The sequence below is a fragment of the Anabrus simplex genome, chromosome 6 (genome assembly GCF_040414725.1).
Source record: "Anabrus simplex isolate iqAnaSimp1 chromosome 6, ASM4041472v1, whole genome shotgun sequence".
Lineage (NCBI taxonomy): Eukaryota > Metazoa > Arthropoda > Insecta > Orthoptera > Tettigoniidae > Anabrus > Anabrus simplex.
In genome coordinates, this window is record NC_090270.1 from 296,805,437 (window position 1) to 296,830,168 (window position 24,732).

General features: G+C 39.5%; 1 protein-coding gene across 4 annotated transcripts in view; it reads left to right on the forward strand.

Moving 5' to 3' along the window:
- The window catches only part of LOC136875759 (mitogen-activated protein kinase 15), a 273,592-nt gene that overhangs the window by 40,207 nt on the left and 208,653 nt on the right, over nt 1-24,732 (forward strand). For all 4 annotated transcript variants that reach the window (XM_067149337.2, XM_068228451.1, XM_067149338.2 and 1 more), the window contains exons 3-4: nt 6,629-6,803; nt 6,891-6,979. The gene's annotated coding sequence lies outside the window, so the exon portion shown is untranslated. The remainder of the gene's footprint in view (nt 1-6,628; nt 6,804-6,890; nt 6,980-24,732) is intronic.

The following is a 24,732-nucleotide window of genomic DNA, read 5'->3' on the forward strand; positions in this document are numbered from 1 at the left end:
ATAATTCTTCGTTCTCGGTATCTGATCCCTATCATCTTGAGAATCATAAATAGCTTGGTCCAATCAACATTATCGAATGCCTTTTCTAGATCTACGAATGCCATGTACGTGGGCTTGTCCTTTTTGATTCGATCCTCTAAGATCAGACGTAAAGTCGGGATTGCTTCACGTGTTCCTACATTTCTTCTGAAGCCAAACTGATCTTCTCCCAACTCAGCATCAACTTGTTTTTCCATTCTTCTGTAAATAATACGTGTTAAAATTTTGCAGGCATGAGATACTAAACTAATGGTGCGGCAGTTTTCACACCTGTCAGCACCGGCTTTCTTGGGAATAGGTATAACAACATTCTGCCGAAAATCAGATGGGACTTCTCCTGTCTCATACATCTTGCACACTAAATGAAATAACCTTGCCATGCTGGTTTCTCCTAAGGCAGTCAGTAATTCAGAGGGAATGTCATCAATTCCAGGTGCCTTATTCCTATTTAGGTCACTCACAGCTCTGTCAAACTCTGACCTCAAAATTGGGTCTCCCATTTCATCAGCATCAACAGCCTCTTCATGTTCCAGAACCAAATTATCTACATCTTTACCTTGATACAACTGCTGGATATGCTCCTGCCATCTTTCTGCTTCGTCTTCTTTCCCTAGAAGTAGCTTTCCATCTGAGCTCTTAATATTCATACACCTAGATTTCCTTTCTCCTAAGGTTTCCTTGATTTTCCTGTATGCAGCATCTACCTTTCCCAGGACCATACAGCCTTCGACATCCTTGCACTTCTCCTTCAGCCATTCTTCCTTAGCTACCTTGCATTTTCTATCCACTTCATTCTTTAATCGCCTGTATTCTTTTCTGCCCTCTTCATTTCTAGCATTCTTGTATTTTCGTCATTCATCAATCAGGTCTAGTATCTCCTGAGTTATCCACTGATTCTTAGTTGATCTTTTCTTCTTTCCTAACATTTCTTCAGCAGCCCTACTGACTTCATTTTTCATGACTCTCCACTCTTCCTCTATTGTGTTTCCTTCAGCCTTTTCATTTAGTCCTTTTGCAACATGTTCCTTGAAACAATCCCTCACACTCTTTTCTTTCAACTTGTCTAGATCCCATCTTTTTGCATTCTTTCCTTTCTTGAATTTCTTCAACTTCAGATGGCATTTCATGACCAACAAGTTGTGGTCAGAGTCCACGTCTGCTCCTGGGAAAGTTTTGCAATCCAACACCTGGTTTCTGAATCTCTGCCTAATCATAATGAAGTCTATTTGATACCTTCCAGTGTCTCCAGGTCTCGTCCACGTATACAGCTGTCGTTTGTGGTGTTTGAACCAAGTATTGGCAAGGACTAAATTATGATCAGTGCAGAATTCAACCAGCCGACTTCCTCTTTCGTTCCTTTGTCCCAATCCAAATTCTCCTACTGTACTACCTTCTCTTCCTTGGCCTACCACTGCATTCCAGTCTCCCATCACAATTAGATTCTCGTCACCTTTTACATATTGTATTAAATCTTCTATCTCCTCATATATTCTTTCGATTTCTTCATCATCCGCTGAATTAGTAGGCATATAGACCTGCACTATTGTGGTGGGCATTGGTTTGGTGTCTATATTGACGACAATAATTCTTTCACTATGCTGGTCATAGTAGCTTACCCGCTGCCCTATTTTCTTATTCATTATTAAACCAACTCCTGCATTTCCCCTGTTTGATTTTGTGTTGATAATTCGGTAGTTGCCTGACCAAAAATCTTGTTCTTCCTGCCAACGTACTTCACTTATACCAACTACATCTAACTTTAGCCTATCCATCTCCCTTTTCAGATTCTCTAACCTACCACAACGATTCAAACTTCTAACATTCCTCGCTCCGACTCGCAGAATGTCAGTATCCATCTTCCTGATGATCGCCCCCTCTCATGTAGTCCCCACCCGGAGATCCGAATGGGGGACTAGTTTACCTCCGGAATATTTTACCCGGGGGGAAGCCATCATCAGTACATCATTCATACAGAGAGAGCTGCATGTCCTCGGGAGGTAGTTACGCCTGTAGTTTCCCGTTGCTTTCAGCCATGTAGCAGTATCAACACAGCTAAGCCATGTTGAGTATTATTACAAGGCCGTATCAGTCAATCATCTAGAGTGCCGCCCTTGTAACTACTGAAAGGCTGCTACCCCCCTTTCGATGAACGGAATTAAATGTAGATTATTAAAAGCAATCGAAGGCATTTATATTGACAATTGGGCTTCAGTGAGAATTGATTGTAGAATGAGTTCTTGGTTCAGGGTACTTACAGGGGTTAGACAAGGCTGTAATCTTTCGCCTTTGCTGTTTGTAGTTTACATGGATCATTTGCTGAAAGGTATAAAATGGCAGGGAGGGATTCAGTTAGGTGGAAATGTAGTAAGCCGTCTGGCCTATGCTGACGACTTGGTCTTAATGGCAGACTGTGCCGAAAGCCTGCAGTCTAATATCTTGGAATTTAAAAAAAGGTGCAATGAGTATGGTATGAAAATTAGCCTCTCGAAGACTAAATTGATGTCAGTAGGTAAGAAATTCAACAGAATTGAATGTCATATTGGTGATACAAAGCTAGAACAGGTCGATAATTTCAAGTATTTAGGTTGTGTGTTCTCCCAGGATGGTAATATAGTAAGTGAGATTGAATCAAGGTGTCGTAAAGCTAATGCAGTGAGCTCGCAGTTGCGATCAACAGTATTCTGTAAGAAGGAAGTGAGCTCCCAGACGAAACTATCTTTACATCGGTCTGTTTTCAGACCAACTTTGCTTTACGGGAGCAAAAGCTGGGTGGACTCAGGATATCTTAAGTTAGAAGTAACAGACATGAAAGTAGCAAGAATGATTGCTGGTAAAAACAGGTGGAAACAATGGCACGAGGGTACTCGGAATGAGGAGGTAAAGGCTAATTTAGGAATGAACTCGATGGATGAAGCTGTATGCATAAACCAGCTTCGGTGGTGGGGTCATGTGAGGCGAATGGAGGAGGATAGGTTACCTAGGAGGATAATGGACTCTGTTATGGAGGGTAAGAGGAGTAGAGGTAGACCAAGACGGCGATGGTTAGACTCGGGTCTCTAACGATTTAAGGAAGAGAGGTATGGAACTAAATGAGGCCACAACACTAGTTGCAAATCGCGGATTGTGGCGACGTTTAGTAAATTCGCAGAGGCTTGCAGACTGAATACTGAAAGGCATAACAGTCTATAATGATAATGTATGTATGTATGTATGTATGTCATGCACTGTAAATCACAATCACTCCGTTTGTATTCACCTCCACTCTCTGTGACCTTCTGCCAACGTTCAGGTAGCAGTTGAATGCCTCACCCGTAGAACTGTTTTGGTTTTGACTGGAAGAAATCTATTAGCCATTGGTCATACGAAGCTTTGTCAGGAAACACTTGCCCCTGATTGTGATTAGAAATAGAGCAGAAAGGATGGAAATCTGAGGGGCAAGGACAGGGCAATATGGAGGATGAGGAAGAGCTTCCCAGCCAAGTTCAGCAATCACACCTTTGGTCAATTGCGCTGTTTGCGGACAAACGTTATCATGGAGCAATTAGACTGGTTGTTTTCTTTGTCTTTTATTGTCAATAGCAATGGCAAGCCATCTTAGCTGGTCACTATACACAGCAGAGGCAAACGTGCGTTTTTCGGAAGAAGTTCATGGTGAAGAATGCCATCTTTGTTCCACCAAACACACAACATGATTTTCTGTGGAAAGGCACCATCCTTGGCACGGGGAGTTGCTTTTTTTAATTGGCTGAGCCCCTCTTTCCTCTTCTTCATGTTGACATACAGGCACCATTTCTCGTCACCAGTGACAATGTTCGAAAGGAATGCTTCGTGCCTATCACAAGACAACTGGTGCTGGGCAAGCAATGACGAACAGATGTTTACTCGTTGATTATTGTTACTGTCACTTAGCACATATGGTACCCATATACCCAATTTCTGTACCTTAGCCATCGAATGCAAATGGCGTACAATAGTTGACTGATCACATTAAAAAACTTGCGCCATTTACTGCATTGTTTGATGAGGATTCTCATGAAGTAACTCATTCAAGCGATTTTCGTCAAAATCTGAACGTCTTCCAGAATGTGTATCATTAGACAAGTCAAACCGTCCTGCTCGAAAGCGAGAAAACCATTTCTGTGCTGTTCTTTCAGCAATTGCTTCATTCCCGTGCACTTCACAAATTGTTCTCGCAGCTCCTGCTGCACTGGATCCTCTGTTAAACTCTAAGATGTGTTAGAAATGCTCACCTTTCTCAACTTGACATTCCATATCAGTTTGTCTGAAATATACACAAATAATATGTTTACAATCAAGAAAACCTGTGTTTCACAATACACAAACTCCAAACTCTGTTAAAACAACGGAATAATGATAAGCAATCCCTTCACGCCGCATTGTTGCCAACCCAGAAGAATACCACAAGAACTTATGCATCGACCCTATAAAACACGGTGGTTGGTGAGTTAACATAATATCCAATTTAACCCATAGTTCTTCAAAATTTATTTGAAGTTTATATGAATTTATCATTCTTCATTCTTGCTAGTAGATATTAATACATCTGTGTACATACATACATACATACATACAAACATACATTATCATTATAGACTGTTATGCCTTTCAGCGTTCAGTCTGCAAGCCTGTGTGAATTTACTAAACATCGCCACAATCCTCTGTTTGCAACTAGTGCTGTGGCCTCATTTAGTTCTATAACTCTTATCTTTAAATCGTTAAAAACTGAGTCTAACCATCGTCATCTTGGTCTACCTCTACTTCTCTTACCCCCTATAACACAGTCCATTATTCTTCTAGGTAATCTATCCTCCTCCATTCGCCTCACATGACCCCACCACCGAAGCCGGTTTATGCGTACAGCTTCATCCATCGAGTTCATTCCTAAATTAGCCTTTATCTCCTCATTACAAGTACCCTCCTGCCATTGTTCCCACCTGTTTGTACCAGCAATCATTCTCGCTATTATCTGTGTATGTGAAAATAATTTAAACTAGGATTAATAGACTTCTTTTATGACTATTTTAATACAATGTAATTTTTATTGTTAATTTATTGTTATTGTTTATTGTTAATGTTTATTGTCTATATTGACTCACATTGAATATCAGTTTGATTGTCCATGTTCATTATCAAATCCGATGTATATTGGTATGTCTAATCTTATGTCCAAATTTCTGATAAGTACAATCAAATCACACTATGTTCATTTGACTTGTTCACAAACCTTGTTTACTACAGTAACAAGCATCATAAAGTTATTAAATATAAAATATATGTCTTTCACTACCAGAAAAGTTGATGGACTTTATAACATGAACATTTTTACTTAAAAACGGTGTTGAATACTATTGAATAGCCGACTTGTTATACTATGTGTTTGTCCAATAAGTTTGAATTTATGTTAATTTGTGTTCTAAATTTTTATTTATGTATCTATTAAGCTAAAGATGGCCTGAAAAAGGGCCAAAATTATTACTGAATAAAGTTTATTCATGCAGATAGAGTTGTGATGCACCTTTGGTGGTGCTATTTGAGGATCCAACCAGCCTCTGGGCTGATGACCTAACAGACAGACAGAGTTGTGATGATCAGGAGGGACATTCTTTACAATCCTTCTTTGTCATTTTAAATCATCAACACAGAGATGAAATTAATAAATTAATTTGGCTGTGTGATTCGGGCCATGTAGCTGTTAATTTGCATTCAAGGGTTGGCAGATTCAAACTCCACTGTCGGCATCCCTGAAGATAGCTTACCATGTTTTCCCATTTTCACACCAGGCAAATACTGGGGTTGTACCTTTAAGATAGTTAAGACCACGGACTTTTTTTTTTTTTTTTTTTTTTTTCCAATAGTAGAGTCCTGTCCTGTCCTGTCCTGTCTCATTTTTGCCATAAGACCTGTCACAGTCAATGCAACATGAAACCAATTAGCAAAATAAAAAAAACAGAAGGTAATGAAATCTGTTCGTAGAAAAAGAAACCAACAACTGAACTAGCTAATGTGTCACTGAATTTGAATTTCCATGGTAGTAGTATTATTAGCAGCACCACACAGTATGTGGTAATGATATTACTGATTACTGCAATGTATTAAATTGGGATGATGATGATAATAATAATAATAATAATAATAATAATAATAATAATAATAATAATAATAATAATAATAATAATAATAATAATAATAATCGTGCTACCTGCATGTCAATTTCGGTGGTTTGTTTGACTCTGCCAAATGGCAGAGTAAACTAGACTTCTGCCATTCTATTTATGATCAAGTTTTAATTAATTTTGTTGGGTAAACACCAATGTTTCACCAGATATATTATATATGCTGATGTCATAGGAGTGCTGAATAGACTTTTTCCTGTCCTTCAAAAATCTTACTCTATCTTTTGGGTTTGAACCCTTGATCTTGGGATTCAGAGGCTGACAGTCTACCACTGATCCACAGAGGAAGATAGCATTGCAAGTAATGGCAAATATTATGTTTAACAAGATTTTCAAAGCCCAATACCCTTTCTTTGTGCGACTGTGTTTACTATTTATGCTGTTATCATTTCCAGGTTTGGTGGAAACTTAAATTTGAGAATTATGGTCAACTTCTGGGTGCCAGAGATACAAAACAAGGAATAAATCAGTCACTAACCTGCCTCTTATCTTCATTGAGCCAAGGGTGTTGAGAATGATTGAATATGTAAAAGCACATACTCTGACTCTGCTAGCATTCCTGATGAAGAGGTGAGAACCAGAGAATTATTTAGAGTGAACTGATAAATAGCTTTTTAATCATGTAACTTAGGATTTGATATATTTAAATGTTTATAGATCCAACTTGAGAACATACACATGCCAGTTCTACAAGCCTTCCAGACCCTGCAAGATCTACAGAAGCATTCTGCAGAATCACAGCTACGGTCAGAAGTCTTCATAGACAAATTTCTCAGTTATATATGTTCTCATGCTATGCATTAGGGGGAAATTTTAGTAATAAAAGATGACTTTATCTACAGAACACCAGTCTCTTTTGATAATTATAGATCATCCCAACTGTAAAATATAGAATCAGTTTGTGCACTTATTGAAACTAATAGTACAGAAGGTGATTTTTGCTAAAAAGGAGAACATGTATGGAAGTAATTTAATATACACTGATGAGCAGTTGCATTAGAGTTACCTGGCTGGTAGTATGTAGGGCCACCTCCTGCCCTGATGACTGTGGCTATGTGCGAAGGCATGGGCTGGACAAGACAAGACACTGGAAGTGATGGGAAGCTATCCTGATCCCTGACTGCTGCACAGCCTCCCATATTGCATCTAGATTTGTCAGAAAAATTCCAGGCTGTGATTGAGGTTAGATGATCTTGTGGGCTAGGTAAGCATCCTCATGCTCATGGTGTGTTAATCAAAGCAATTGGTCTTAATTTGGGAGCAAGACATGTGTGAAACGTGTTGCTGTAGGTGCAGGTCTCCTGCAGGGTGGTAAAGGCAAACAAATGGATGGATATGATCTGACAGCAGGTTCCTGTATTTTTCACCTATGAGGGATGTTGACAGATTTACCAAGGGCTGCAATTGAGGAGCTCAGTGGAATAAGGACGTATCCCAACCAAGAGTCAAATTTCATTCTGTACCTCACAGGTATATAGGAGCCATCTGCAGTCAGTGTTCACCAGCTTGAACTTCAGTCTTTACCCAGTAGGTGGTGTTTCAAGAATTCTTCGGAATATTATGAATATGAATATAAACATAAATTCACAGGCATAGATCACGATCTTGAAATAATGGAAACACTATCTAAGGGACCGAGGCTTGACATACAGAAGTGTGTCTAATACATCTAGACCAGTATTATAACGCTAACCTAAATTTGAATGAAATTTCCGAGAAACCCAAAGTGTTATACGATTGCTTGATTCTATTACTCGACAAGCTAAGAATTCCGGAAAATTCGTCCGTCTTTCGAACTCTACGTAACAGTTTCTCATACTACTGTCTTTGTCCTCAATGCCCCCCCGGACCCTCTCCTACATTGCCAACGTTCCAGAAACATTCCCCTTGCCGCCCCTACTTCCCTTTCCTTAGCGCTTCATCACATCGCACTCGACATGAGCAGACACACTCGTCGTGCTGCAGACGCCGCGCAAAGTACATAGCTGTTGAGGTGAGTCAACTTCAATAACATTTTGATTCAATCAGGTTCCTAATATCTTTATCTAGCTTTTCTATTAACAGAGGACTTTCATCATTACAGGGTTATTGAACTGAGAGGCTATGCCCGCTTAATGACTTCAGGGCAAATAATCAGCTCCAACCATTAGAAACACAACATAAGAACTAAGCTTCCACATATCAACAAACCTCGGAAGATGGCACAGTCTGGCAATTTAATGAATACGACTAGTTTTTATCCAACACATGGCAACTAATGCATCCGTGAAATGAACATTTTAACATTTTAGGACTTGATTCAGCTTTAATTTCACGGAATGTTGTTGAACTTGATTTTTACGAATGTAAAAAATTATAGCCATTACAGAATCTTAAGGACAACACATGAGATTTTACAATTTTGACTCACAAGGGTTATCTTGCTTGTAACTTAGAGTTTTAAACTTACCATTAGATAGACATTAAGGAGTTAAGTATATCAGTATGTTGTTTTGTATTGTTATATCTTCAAGTTTCTCTACTTATTGCGCAGCTGATGATGGTGCCTTAATAGAACGCCGAAACTAGTACTGCAAAAAAAAAAATGTTGTAAAAAGTCATCTAACAACAGTGTATTTGTATTGAACAAGGTGGAACCTTAAAGATTTTTATTTTAATTGTGATTTCTTTTATAGTCATTCATTGTCATTCCGTCTCTTTAAAGTGTTTTACTTTACGAAGATGTCTAGCCTCCATAACCTCTGAATGGTGTATGTCTTCCATGTTTAAAATACCGTGAAGATCATCAACATTATCGTCCATTCTTTCAATGTGTGTTCAATGTTACATGGATAAGTCGAATATTTCACCACGATTATATTACTGTAGACAATAAATACCACGAAAATAAACTGCTCACTCGTTTCTTTTTCAGCTACTCGCTGCTATACAGCGCTTCTACAAGGGTCCTGGTCTGTATAAGCAATTCAATGAATAACTATAACAGATGTATACACAGGAGGCTTATACGCGGTTTATTAGTAACGAATTTCACATAAACGACGTATAAACCGTGTATAAATGTTATACACTGTTTATTAGTAAGACGGGTAGGGTATTTTCAGAGGTTCGGCCGTCACCGCCTCCAAAGGCCCTCGGGAGAGGCCTGCGCGGCATTGACCTCTGGCAAGGTCATTGCTATGCTGGCTAGGAGTGCATGCTTAACCTCACAGACGCAATCTTGGAGGGGATTAACCTTACCTTTTACATGCAAGAGAGCAAGCCTAACCTCAGAGCCACTCTATGTAGGGGCCTAACTTCACTTTTACGGCGAGATGCCCTTCCCGACGTCATCTTGCCAGATGCCCTTCCCGACGCGGATTTTACATAAGAGAGCATGCCTAACATCACAGTCGCCACCTTGGAGGGGCCTAACCTCAGTTTTACGGGCAGGCTGTCCTTCCCGACCCTCAACTGCACAAGATGGCTATACAATGGCTCTTATGGAGAAACCCGCCCTAGGGGAGACATAGGATTTAAGGAGACGGCCTGAGGGCGATTGCTCAAGATGGCGACTATACACGGGCTCTTATGGAGAAAGCTGGCCCAGCGGCTACTGCGCAAGATGGCAGCTATACATAGGCTCTTATAGATAAACCTGGCACAGGGGACACATAGGACTTAAGGTAACGTCCTAGGGGCGATTGCACAAGATGGTGGCTATACACAGACTCTTATGGAGAAAGCTAGCATAGGGGTTCATGCATAAGATAGTGGCTAGTGGTGTAAGATGGCGGCCGTGTACAACTTCCTAGTGTAAGGGACTCCGAGGCAAGTTCCTTGCTATACGTTGGCTATATCAGACTAACATTAAGGAGATGGGCCAGGAGCTAATGGTGATACATTGTTCTTATATGCCTAACTCTACAGAGCTGCCTCAGGAGTTCACAACTTCAAACTTATAACCTATTAGTTTGATCAGCCTGATATTCGAGAAATGAGACAAGGGCTACTATGCAAGATGACTGCTATACTAGATTCGTATAGGCCTTAACTAGAGGGCTGCCTCAGGGGCTCACAACTTGTATCTTGTGACCTATTAGTTTTACCAGCCTAACATTCGAGGGACTGAGGTAAGGGCTACTTGCAAAGTAACTGCTATATTCTATTCGTATAGACCTTAACTAGAGGGTCGCTTCGGGGGCTCACAACTTGTAACTTATAACCTATTAGTTTGATCAGCCTGAAATTCGAGAACTGAGGCAAGGGATGCTATGCAAGATAGGTAATATACTCTATTCGTATAGACCTTAGACCTTCTCCCTTGTTGTCTAGGCCTACTGCAAGTTGTGTTACTAAGCACACATTTCGAGATGAAGAGAAGCAGGATGATGATAATGATGAAGTTACTGATAATAATAGTGATAATTACCGAGCTCGATAGCTGCAGTCGCTTAAGTGCGGCCAGTATCCAGTAATCGGGAGATAGTGGGTTCAAGCCCCACTGTCGGCAGCCCTGAAGATGGTTTTCCGTGGTTTCCCATTTTCATACCAGCAAATGCCGGGGCTGTACCTTAATTAAGGCCACGGACGCTTCCTTCCACTTCCTAGGCCTTTCCTCTCCCATCGTCACCATAAGACATATCTGTGTCGGTGCGACGTAAAGCAAATAGCAAAAAAAAAAAGTGATAATTAAGGAAAAGGAGGAGAAAAAGATGATCTCAGTGTTTCTTTGTCATTAGAGCTTAATGATTTTACTTCATTTTCTAAGCCTAGTACACGTTCTGTCGCCGTGCAGATATCTAAAGTAGAGATGCAAGATGAATTAAAAGAAGATTTCAACGCTTCTTTGCTATCAAAACAAGTTAAGCTTGTCCCTGGAGACGCTACTGCAGAAACACGTATTACATCAAAAGTCCCTACACATCAACTGTCTGCGTGCAGGCTCAAAAATTCAGAACAAGCCTCTGTTACCACATGTAGTACCCTTACTGTAAGGTCCCCAACGTACTCGTAAAACGTTTACAACTGTCAAGAGCCTGTCAAGATGCTGGTTACACAGAGTATAAAGGAGATATTTTTGAAATAGAGCAAGAATTATGTCGTGTGGGTATTATTGAGTAATAGCTCTTCGAAGTGGGGAACTTGCCTGCAAGCACTCTCGACAGAACAACAGCCTAAACACCTTCCTACATTCCCATGCCTCACCCAAGTCATCCTTCTGTAGCATATAGTGGATCGAGTAGCTATATTGGTACAGACTATATTCCAACGTCCTCCCTTCCTTAGGGTGTTAACCCTGCCTCTAGTTGTAGAACCGATCTCAAGCCCAAAATAAAGAGAGGAGAGGTGCCCTAAATACTACAAAAATGTAAGCCCTTTTGCCCATTAGCCCTTTAGCTTTTAAAGCTCTTCAGCCAATTAGCGCTTTACTCTATTAGCATATTAGCCCTTTAGTTCATTAACCCCTTATTTCTAGGAGGAGGATTGCACGTGAGGAGGAGGAGTCCTTTCATCCTTTTGCCCTTCTGATAAGACATGACCACTGGGTTCCATTCTCTATCATATGTGTAGCACGAATATTTTCAGTTCAGAATTTTTCAGTCCTACACTGAATAAATTTTATCACTTCTAACATGATTACAAAGTTAGGTTATAACAACATTCTATGTTTTTCTACATCTCATCAATCTGATTATGCTTATAGCTTCGAGCGACTATCCTTCCTCGAGCGTCATAGTGCAGCTCTCCCCAAGAGCCTATGTATAAGCAAGAGCCCCTGCGCTACACTGATATTAGGAAGAGTATCCGGTTAGGAGGATAAAACTTCCCACATTAGCCCAATACTCGAAAAATCCGTAGTAATTCTCTCCCCAAGTTAGTGCCATAAAGCTCATGTATTACCACGAGCTCCTGTGCTAGACTAAAGTTATGAACGGTAGCTGGTTAGAAGGATGAGCGATAGCCCAGGTCCTTAAAGTTAGTCTAATATAACCAATGTACAGCAGCTATCTTGCCTGATAGCCCCCGCCTCAGTTCCCAAAAGTTAGACGATAAAACAAATAGGCCATAAGTTACAAGTTGTAAGCCCCTCACTAGTGTTTGGTCCATGAGAATACTGTATAGCAGCCATCTTGCATAGTAGCCCTTGCCTTAGTTTCTGAAAGTTAGTCTAGTAAAACTAATAGGTCATAAGTTACAAGTTATGAGTCCCTGAGGCAGCCCTCTTCTTAAGGTCTGTACGAATAGAGTATATTAGCTATCTTGCATAGCATCCCTTGCCTCAGTTCTCGAATGTCAGGCTGATAAAACTAATAGGTCATAAGTTACAAGTTGTGAACCCTTGAGGCGGCCCTCTAGCTAAGGTCTATACGAATAGAGTATAGCAGTTTACTTACATAGTAGCCCTTGCCTCAGTTCTCGAATGTCAGGCTGATCAAACTAATAGGTCATAAGTTACAAATTTTGAGCCCATGAGGCGGCCCTCTACTTAAGGTCTATGTGAATAGAGTATAGCAGTTATCTTGCATAGTAGCCCTTACCTCATTCCCTCGAATGTTAGGCTGGTAAAACTAATAGGTCATAAGATACAAGTTGTGAGCCCCTGAGGCAGCCCTCTAGTTAAGGCCTATATGAATACAGTATAGCAGTCATCTTGCATAGTAGCCCTTGTCTCATTTCTCCAATATCAGGCTGATCAAACTAATAGGTTATAAGTTACAAGTTGTGAGCCCCTGAGGCAGCTCTGTAGAGTTAGGCATATAAGAACAATGTATCACCATTAGCACCTGGTCCATCTCCTTAGAGTTAGTCTGATATAACCAACGTATAGCAAGGATCTTGCTCGGGGTCACTAACACTAGGAAGTTGTACGCAGCCGCCATCTTACGTAATCGCCCTTAGGGCGTCTTCTCAAATCCTATGCCCCCCCCTGTGGCAGCTTTCTCCATAAGAGCCTATGTATAGCCACTATCTTACGCATGAAACCCTGTACCAGCTTTCTCCAGTGTCTGAATAGCCGCCATCTTGCGCAATCGCCCCTAGGCTGTTACCTTAAGTCTTATGTGTCCCCTGTGCCAGGTTTATCCATAAGAGCCTATGTATAGCTGCCATCTTACGCAGTAAGCGCTGGGCCAGCTTTCTCCATAAGAGCCCGTGTATAGTCGCCATCTTGCGCAATCGCCTTTAGGCCGTCTCCTTAAATCCTGTGTCTCCCCTAGGCTGGGTTTCTCCATAAGAGCCTATGTATGGCAGCCATCTTTCGCAGTAGCCCCTGGGCTAGCTTTCTCCATAAGAGCCATAGTATAGCCGCCATCTTGTGCAGTTGAGGGTCGGGAAGGGCAGCCTGCCCGTAAAACTGAGATTAGGCTGCTCCAAGATGGCGACTGTGATGTTAGGCATGCTCTTTTACGTAAAATCCACGTCGGGAAGGGCATCTGGCAAGATGACATCGGGAAGGGCATCTCGCCATAAACGTGAGCTTAGGCCCCTCCCAAGATAGTGCCTCTGAGGTTAGGCTTGCTCTCTTGCGCGTAAAAAGTAAGGTTAAGCCCCTCCAAGATGACGTCTGTGAGGTTAAGCTTGAACTCTTAGCCAGCATAGCAATGATCTTGCCAGAGGTCAATGCGGCGGAGGCCTCTCGCGAGGGCCTGTAGAGGCTTCGGCGAACGAACCCCTGAAAATTCACTACTAAGATAAAAATGAGAAATATGTACATAAATATGTAGCTAAAATTGACAAAATATGTGGTTAAATATGTAATAAATTAAAAAATATATCACTTAATATTTAAGCTTTATTTGATGTATTCTTGTAAACAGAAAAGGAAAGAAAACCGAAAAACGTTAAAAGTGCAGATGTTATTCAACCTCTAATTCTCATTTCGAGGCACAGTTAATAAGTAAATATTTTTTCCAAATTTTCTGCGGACATCGAATGCCGTCTGTCTGTTACGATGGTCTTATTCGTACCATATACATATAGAAAAAGACCGTTGAACTTCACTTGAAGTCAGTGGTGCGTATTTCAAATTGCCCGGCAAAAATATATATAATTGTAGACTTGCTCAAACAAGGCATGTCCTTATTAAGATAGAATAAATTTGATCTCATCAAACACAAACTTGCTTATTAGAATAATGTTTCTGAAGACTTTTGTATGGAGTGTAGTTCTTTATGGAAGTGAAGCATGGGCAATAACCGAAGAAGAACAAAAAGAAAGAAAGAGAAAGAGCGCTTTTGAAATATGACATTAAACCGAAGACTGGCAAAGGGATCACAAAAGAAATCTGAGAGGAGAACAATGTGAAAAAATTTGTGCAAGGGAAGATTGATAGACTCAGCTCGAAACACCCAAGACTTGCACAGTCAAAATAGCTAAGGTATGCGAATCTTTGACAGAAAACTCTAAGTTATTCAATTACTTTTAGAAGGTAGAGATGTACAGGCTTTTAAAAGTATTTTCAAGTGTTTAGTTAAGAAACTTAAATCGATGTAAAATTAGTGAAAAAAGAATAGTGTTTTCTTTCAAATGCACTATATCCTTCAAAATATTTAAAACTAGCTGATGTACCCGTGCTTCGCTACGGGATTCTCAGAAAGACTGACTTGGTGGTTTTCCTAACTGAATTCAACATAGGCCATTACAAAAACGTCAGTAATGTTATCATATAAAATACTCGATCAAATGAAAAACCGCACACTTTCTCACTTTGAACGAACAGTACTACGGTGCCGATCTAAGAGTCCAAAGTTCCAGAGCTGGAATAACCAGGTCGCAGACTGCCGTGAACACTCCTCTGTCATTATTCCGTTAAATATGCACACTACTCATTCCAGTCAGTGCCTCAGAGTAGGGATTGAATAGCTCGAATACTATGATGAACCAGTGTGTTACGCACCAGATATATCAGAAAATGTATGAACCAGAGGAATGGCATGCTAAAGAAGAAAGTTATCTTACTCCCCAGCTACTTCCCGCCAATATACAGGCAGGCTGTTACAGCCGGTACGACCAGGCGAGTTGGCCGTGTGGTTAGGGTCGCGCAGCTGTGAGCTTGCATCCGGGAGATAGTGGATTCGAACCCCACTGCCGGCAACTCTGAAGATGGTATTCCGTGGTTTCCCATTTTCACACCAGGCTGTACCTCAAAGCCAATGTCATATTTCAAAAGCGCTCTTTCTCTTTCTTTCTTTTTGTTCTTCTTCGGTTATTGCCCATGCTTCACTTCCATAAAGAACTACACTCCATACAAAAGTCAAGTCCTTCACACCACTATTCATTTCCTATCCCATCATCGCCATAAGACCTACCTGTGTCGGTGCGACGTCAAGCAAATTTAAAAAAACCTCGGTACGCTGCAGTAACCCTATCTATCGGGGATGAGAGGAAACAGAAGACAAAAAGCACATCACAACAAACAATGGTCAATGTAGTGTTATTGTTGATAAAGTTTATGAGCTTTCTATATTGCAGGCCTTCACATTAGTTTTCTTTCGACTCTGTGATATTAGGGTGTTTTACAAAATTATTTATATCGTAGATTGTAATTCCTTATTCTCAGACTTTACATAGGGATTTTCACTAAATTCTGTTTACCCATTTTCTCGTGACTCGGCGCTGATATGGACTTAGTAACAAAAATCGAAATTCATGAATATCTCTGATTATATGCGGTAGGGTAACAATGTATAAGACATAAGTGATGGGAAATTTAATAACTTCTTACATAACTACTACCAACTTACGACATAACTAAAGTTATGTTAGTTATGTAGTATTTATCGATACGACCACTAATAACATAAATAACTTATCTGAGAATTACATTTCAGGCCTTCCCCTAAACTACCATTTCACTCAACGTGAATAAAATAATTTGTAGTCTAGATTGCAGTGGTTCATCACCCGACAGTACATACCGATTTTCATTAAATTCTCTTCAGCCGTTTACTATTGATGCGTGTACATACATACATACATACATACATACATACATACATACATTCATACATATAGACAGACAGACGGACAGAAATTACGGAAAAGTAAAAAATGCATTTTCTTGTTACTGTGGACGTGACAGATACAGAAATATCATTCATTTCAAATTCTGAGCAATGCACAGGCAAAACACTTATTTTATATATAGACTACATTTCAGGCCTTCCCCTAAAGTACCATTTCACTCGGTGCGAATAACATTATTGATAGCCTAGTTTATAGCGACCTATTCCCCGACTTTGCATACCAATTTTCGTGAAGATACGACCACTAATAAAATAAATATTTGACAATTAAATTTTAGGCCTTCCCCTAAACTACCATTTCACTCAGCGTGATTAAAATAATTTATAGCCTAGATTGTGGCGGTTCATCAACCGACTTTATACTCCGATTTTCATTAAGTTCTCTTCAGCCGTTTTCTCGTGATGCGTGTACATACATACATACATACATACATACATACATACATACATACAGACAGACAGACAGAAATTACGGAAAAGTAAAAAATGCATTTTCCTGTTACTGTGGACATGACCGATACAGAAATACCATTCATTTCAAATTCTGAGCAATGTACAGACAAAACACTTATTTAATATATATATATATATATAGATTACATTTCAGGCCTTCCCCTAAACTACCATTTCATTCAGTATGAATAACATTACTGATAGCCTAGATTATAGAAACCTATTCTCCGACTTTGCATACCAGTTTTTGTGAAGATACGACCACTAATAGAATAAATATTTGACAATTAAATTTTAGGCCTTCCCCTAAACTACCATTTTTCTCAGCATGTATAGCCTATATTGTAGCGACTTATTTTCCATCTTTGTTTAGCGATTTTCATTAAGACATGGCCACTAATAACAAATATTTGAGAATTAAATTTCAGGCCTTCCCCTAAACTACCATTTCGCTCAGAGTGATTAAAATAATTTATAGCCTAGATTGTAGCGGTTCATCACCCGACTTTACATTCCGATTTTCATTAAATTCCCTTCAGCCGTTTTCTCGTGATGCGTGTACATACATACATACATACATACAGACAGATAGACAGACAGACAGACAGACAGACAGAAATTACGGAAAAGTAAAAAATGCATTTTCTTGTTACTGTGGACATGACAGATACAGAAATACCGTTCTTTTCAAATTCTGAGCAATGTACAGACAAAACTCTTATTTTATATATATAGATATGCATCAAAATATGTAAAAAAAAAAATATGTAACTTTAAACCCCTGGAATAGTGGTCCTTTTAGTGTGATTCCGTGACATTTTAGATTTTCTTGTAGCTACATATATGACAACAGAATATGTAATTACATATACCGGTAATCCGGGCTCTACTTATGAGGCCAACCTAAACTCACTTTCGTGTAAAATGGATTATCCAATGCTTTTCGGGGGAACCCTTCAATAATTGCTTTTTTTAAATTTAGACATACTACCTTCAAACGAAGGTAGCCAGTAAGACTCAGAATACAATCATACATTTGCTAAAGAATGATGTCGAATAAATATATGTGAAATTTACATTTCTTTATACCCAGCAGTCATTGGACAAAATGGGGGTGTATCGCATATTGAACACTCCCGTTTTTTGCTATAAAAGCGGAAATACGGTAATGATTGCACAAAACACTATCCTGTGGAAACATTCTTAATAGGATTGTTGATCTTAGTTTCTTGATATGGGACTCAAAAGATGTAAAATACAGTCATAAATCTGAAGTTGCGTTGACTTTTTGTAGTACTCTTCTTTTTCTTATGAAGTTGTAAGAAGAAAAAGTTCTCTCCACTAGTTGAATGCTAGTAAACGTGAAGAGATTCTTGAGTGTCTTCTCACTGAGGTGTTCATTTTCTTCCTTGACGTTTATCCAGATAGTGATAATATGATTTTTGATCTCTGAATTTAAGCTGAAAGTTTGATTGGTTGCTTTCCTTGATTAATAGATAGATTAGATTCCTTGAAGAATACTTCTTTGAAGGGATCTGCAATTCATTTGGTTCCTTTTCCATTAATTCTCTTCATTATCCTGTATTTGTCGTGAATGTTATTTATCGATTTTTTTCTACATTTTGTAGCATTTTTTCCATTACCCCTGAATAGCCTAGCATATATTTCACATGTCAGTTTCCATCGTTTAGGAAATGCTGGTTTCAAGTACCGAGTTTCATAATATTACTAGTGGCATGTTGCAGTATTTCTTATCTCATTGCTTTGCCAGCATTACATGATGTAACGTATGGGTTATTTAGCAAAATATTGGAGCGTCTTTCAATTGTCTCTGGATTAAGTCAGGGATTTATAGAATTTTCACAATTCTTTTCGTAAGACTCGAATCTTCCACATAAAGCTCGCCGTAATAATGCTAGGCAATTTTCAGTAGGTAGTAAACTTAATTTTCTTTGCTAGTGGCTTTAGGTCGCAACGACACAGACGGGTCTTATGGCGACGATCAGTAAATCTTAAATATGCCTATAAATCATCCCCTGAACCTTCAAACAGTAAGGACCTGGACCTAGTCCTGGAACGTGGCTACGGTTAGCAGACGATAATGCAAACAACATTGTAGTATTATACTGCCTTTTTATATGGTTTATGAAATCATTATCATGTAGCACCATACCTTCAAGTACGTCGTTTACTTAAGTTTGTGGAAAGTAAATCCAACCCTTGTGGCAACACGATTTAAAATATCCATTTACTGTTTCCACAGTGAAATGTCGTGCTTGGCGGTGCATACAGATTTCATGTAATAGCCCTACCCTGAATAATTCAATGGAAGTGTCATCGTAAATAGCGTTACAAGACACCGGACGTCTTTCATTATTGCAGAAATTATTAACCCGATTCTCATGGGCGCCCGCAGGATCTTTTCCAGGGGGGGGCACATTAACAATTTTCTTGAATATAAAAACCAATATAACGTCAGCAACATTAAGTTGTTTACAGAAACTTCCAGTTACAACATATGCTAGATGACTGTCAGTAATTTCAGCTTATGAAATAATCTGGTATGATATTAAACAATTGAACATCAACATCTTTAGAATTCCAGGGGGGGCAAGTGCCCCCCCTTGCGGGCGCCCATGCCGATTCTTGGTTCGAGCTCTCACGTCTGCAGTGCTTCGTAAAACAGCACACCTTCTTTGTTGTCTTCTCCTACGAACAGAAATCATTTCACAAAGTAAAATCGAAAACTGAGTGTTTGAGTGCTCTTCAACGCAAAAAATGACGAATAGAATAATAATTGGCTTTCTGGAAGGTAGCAAGATATTCAGTCAAGGAGTAAGTAACCATTAAAAGAAATGGCGTAGAGGACATGCTCGGCTCGCCTGGTGCAGGTCTTTCTGATTTTACTCCCGTAGGCGACCTGCGCGTCATGATGATGGTGAAATGGTGATGAAGACAACACATACACCTAGCCCCGTGCCAGCTAAATTAACCAACGATGGTTAACATTTCCTACCCTCGCGGGAATCCAACTCGGGATTCCGGTAACCAAAAGCCATGGAGCCAAACATGAAAGGAAAGATCATATAGGAAAGAAACACTGAAAACCCAGTTATCAATAATACTTCCTTCCGTCACTGCGTTCCTAATTTAACGCAATGGCGCTTTTGCGATGAAGAAATAATCAAATGTGACATAATGCTACTGTGAAATAAAACAACTAACACTCAACGTGCCCTGCAGTACCGTAGTGATGAGTAGTCTGAGCCGGAGTCTCGAGATTTTTCGAGACTAGCACAGGCACTGTTTCTAGAGAAATATTAAGAGATCTCGAGAGCGTTGTCCCCGCATTGTATTGTATTGTACTGTATTTTATTTCGTCCAACTGATCATACAGTGATATGGGACACGTCAATAATCATATTTACAGTAACAAAGGATAAAACAGTAATATACATGCCATGATAAATAAAGAGAAATATACAATGTGGTAAAGAGGCACAGATTAAAAAAAAAAAGTGATACATAAGTTAATTTTCAAGAGCTAAGTATTCTTCAATAGAATAAAAACAATGGTTAGAAACAAATTTGAATAATTCTTTCTTAAATTTTGAACATGGTTTTATCTGCTTAATGTAGTCTGGTAATTTATTAAATAAATGTACTCCTGCATAACTCAAACTTGATTCATATAGCTTAGTTTTGTGTGGTTCTATGTGCAGACTGTGTTTATTTCTAGTATTATACCTATGTACATCAGAGTTTATGGTGTAGCTGTTTACATTCTCCTTCATATATACAAGTGTATGGAAGATATAAAGGCTAGGCAATGGTAAAATAAAATAAAGTTTAAAGTATTTCTTGCAGCTTGTCCTCCTGCCGACACCGGCCATTCCTCTAATTATTTTCTTTTGTAACTTAAAGATGACTTCGCTATATCGTGAATTCCCCCAGTAAATGATTCCATAGGTTAGTATGGGATGGACATATGCAAAATACATAATTTGGCAAGCCTTTAAATTAAAACTATTTTTCAAAGATATTATCATGAAATAAATTCTACTAAGCTTTTTCCCTATAAACTCTGTATGTTTATCCCAGGTTAATGATTCATCCATCCACAAGCCAAGAAACTTTGTTGATGATGAGTACTCAATTATGGTCTCTCCAAATGATATTGGACTAACTTCCATATTGAAATTAATCTTATGGTGAAATCTAATCACAGAAGTTTTCTGTTTACTTAAAATTAATTTATTATCTTCAAGCCAGCTCAGGATATTACTCACTATATTGCCTGCCTTCAATTCCAACCCTTCAGAACTTTCATCAGCTACAAAAACAGTAATATCATCTGCAAACAAAGTTAATTGCACTCCTTGAATTTCATCAACAATTTGGACGATATCATTAATAAATACTAAAAATAATAATGGTCCTAAAACTGACCCCTGTGGAACACCATGATCTATGTTTCTGGCACAGGAATACACATTCTTAATTACATTTTTGCTCAAATCAGTACCGGTATATGATATTTCAACAATCTGTCTTCTATCCCCTAAAAATGATTTGAACCAGTCATAAGCCATTCCCCGAACTCCATACATGTATAACTTTTCTAAAAGCAAGCTGTGGTCAATTATATCAAAAGCTTTTGTTAAGTCCAAGAAAATACCTAAACATGCACCCTTCCCATCTAGTGTGTCATATATCCGTTCAATAAAGTGTGTGGTGAGCAGCGTGCCGTAGGCCTGCAAGTGGCCGGAGCTGAATGGTGTTTGTGCCGAGTATGCGAATAGCCAACCCCGGGCCTTCTCCATTCCGTAAATACGTGTCAACAAGCGACTAGGGCGTTCATTTCTACCGAGATCTGTTTTGAAGCAGTATTGCATCATTATAAAGGACACGCATTCTGGCATTTTTTGCAGCGGTAAGAACACGAATGAGTAGGCTAAGTGCAGAACGTGACGGCTGCTGAGCTGTACATCGATATCAGACTCCACATTTAATATTCTTATGGCCAGTGCTTTTGTTTACCGATATTTTGGTGACGAAGGAAATCATTCATTACAATGTTATAGAGAATTCGCGTCATACTTACGTACCGGTACTTCGGTATATGACGTTGCAATGTAAAATTGAGTCTAATTGCACGCGACAACTTCAGGGCGATGTACGAAACGCAACGTAAGTTTATTTTGAAGAGATGCCACAAGCATTTGTTTATTCAAAGGAAGGGAAATATGTTAGCAGATATACTTCTGAGATGATCCGGCACTTAAAAACGCATAACATCGCTGAAGGGAAATCGTCACAGATAAAGTCTCCGGCCTGGCCTGCACCACAAGAAGCTACCCTGTCGACAACAACTGCGAGGTATCCAGGCAGGTGTACATCCTATCTACAGTTATTCACAAATTATGCAGGGTTATTCAGCTATGTCCACCTGAAATAACTCGTGAACCATTTAAGACTCTGTTTTCACTTCCTTTAGCTGTATTAAGGGATTCATAGTTGAACATGCAGTACCGTGACCGTACTTTTCTAGGATTTTGACGAAATTTATCGGCACGCAAGTTTCCATATGAGAACTGCTGATGATATACTCAAGGATATACTATCAAGCTTACAACGGCTGACTAGATACCACGCTGCGCTCCTAGTACCGGGCTTGACAATCGCCTGTGAAGACAGCATAAAGCTGTAATTGGAAAGTTTCACCATAATGATGCTGGAGCGCTGGCCTCCTAAGTCACTGATAGGAATCTGTATACCGCAAATTACCGCATTTCCAGTTTTATTTATATTTGTTTCGTTGTCGTAAATGTTGCAAATGTGTACGCAATGAGGTGTTTGTTGTCTTGATATTGAGAGCTGATAGTTATGCCCTAACCAGTTTAGTGTAATCAGTTTTGTGTAGTGTTGTGTATTCATTTTTTAAATTGTGTTTACAAATCTTGGAATAGGTGATATTATTTGCGCCTTTTTATACATCGAACAGAGAAGCTCAAAATGATTTCTCACCGTAACTTCCACCTAAACAAGAACTTTAATTTATGCGCTAATTCGTTTTTTTTTATTTAATTGTGTAGTGATTTTCTTTTCTTTAACTGTGTTTGGGATTAATCGAATATGAATTGCTACGTGCCTTTTTGTACTTCGAACAGGAAAAAAAAGAGCATACGGACGCTATAAAATCACGAATTCTCTGTAGACCGGGACAAAACTACAGAATGGCCCAAAGCATTCAGCACTTTCATCTTAGTTTTCCGTTTCTATGTAGCGTATTCATCTTCTTTCTTTCTTTCTTTCTTTCTTTCTTTCTTTCTTTCTTTCTTTCTTTCTTTCTTTCTTTCTTTAATCTGTTTACCCCTCCAGGATTGGTTTTGCCCTCGGACTCACCGGGGATCCCACATCTACCACCTCAAGGGCAGTGTCCTGGAGCGTAAGACTTCGGATCGGGGATTATAACTTGTAAGGATGACCAGTGCCGGGCTGAGTGGCTCAGACGGTTAAGGCGCTGGCCTTCTGACCCCAACTTGGCAGGTTCGATCCTGGCTCAGTCCGGTGGTATTTGAAGGTGCTCAAATACGTCAGCCTCGTGTCGGTAGATTTACTGGCACGTAAAAGAACTCCTGCGGGACTGAATTCCGGCACCTCGGCGTCTCCGAAAACCGTAAAAGAGTAGTTAGTGGGACGTAAAACAAATAACATTATTATTAAGGATGACCAGTACCTCGCCCAGGCAGCCGTAACTGCTATATTGAACAGGGGCCTTGTGTTGGGGATGAGAAGATCGGAAGGGACAGACAAGGAAGAGGGAAGGAAGTGGCCCTGGCCTTAAGTTGGATTCCATCCCCGCATTTGCCTGGAGGAGACGTGGGAAATTATGGAAAACCTCCTCAAGAATGGCTGAGGTAGGAATTGATCTCCCCTCTGCTTAGTTGACCTCCTGAGGCTGAGTGGACCCCGTTCCAGCCCTCGTACCACTTTTTAAATTTCGTGGCAGAACCGGGAATCGAAACCGGGCTCACCGCGGGTGGGAGTTTATCACGCTAATCGGGTATTTATTACCGCTAAATTTTCTTTCATTGAATAATCCTTTAGGCAGAGTCATATTTGCCACATGACAGCAACACAACACATTTTTATCCAAGATAATCGGAACTTTAACATTTAAACACTGACAAGTAGGAACCATTACTGTTATGACAGTAAGGCTAACGTATGAAGTGTTATCTGTGCAATGAACAGTTTAAAACGTATTTACTCAAAATACTTTTCTCTCAATAATTTTTTTTCAATTTGTTTTATTTCGCGCCGACACAGTTAGGTCTTATGGTGACGGTGGGATAGAAAAGGGCTATGAGTGGGAAGGAATCGGCCGTGGCCTTAATTAAGGCAAAGCCTGGTGGGAAATGGGAAATCACGGTAAACCATCTTCAGGGTTGCCGACAGTGGGATTCGAACCCACTATCTCCCGAATGCAAGCTCACAACTGCGTGCCCCTAACCGCACGGACACCTCGCCTGGTATTTACAATTCTAGTGCAAGGTATGAATGAATTATAATCTGAAATTATATATGCAGTATATTGAAATTAAAATTTCAACATGTTTGAATAACACCGAATATAGAGAAAAGTAAGACTTTGGTGTCATGTCCATCCCTCTTCCTGACAGCAAGCCTTGAAGAATTTTAAAATTCTAATTGAACAATGACAATCTCAAGATTAAAACCAGAAGACAAAAGTTATTCCTCACAGTTAAGGAACGTCAGTTGGACTACTCCATCTCTCCGCGGTTTCATTTCACGACGTTATTTTGCCACATATCAATGAAAGTAGCCTTTAGGATTAATCATTTTAACAGTATTAGTCAATGTAATATACTCCTTTATTCCCTAAATTAAGATAAATCGGCAATAAAAGTCAATAACAGAACGTCAACAGTGTAACGGTTCAAATCCCGTTACAAGATGATATCTGTATTTTTATTATTGTATGATTTTATCTATATTTTATTATTATTATTAAT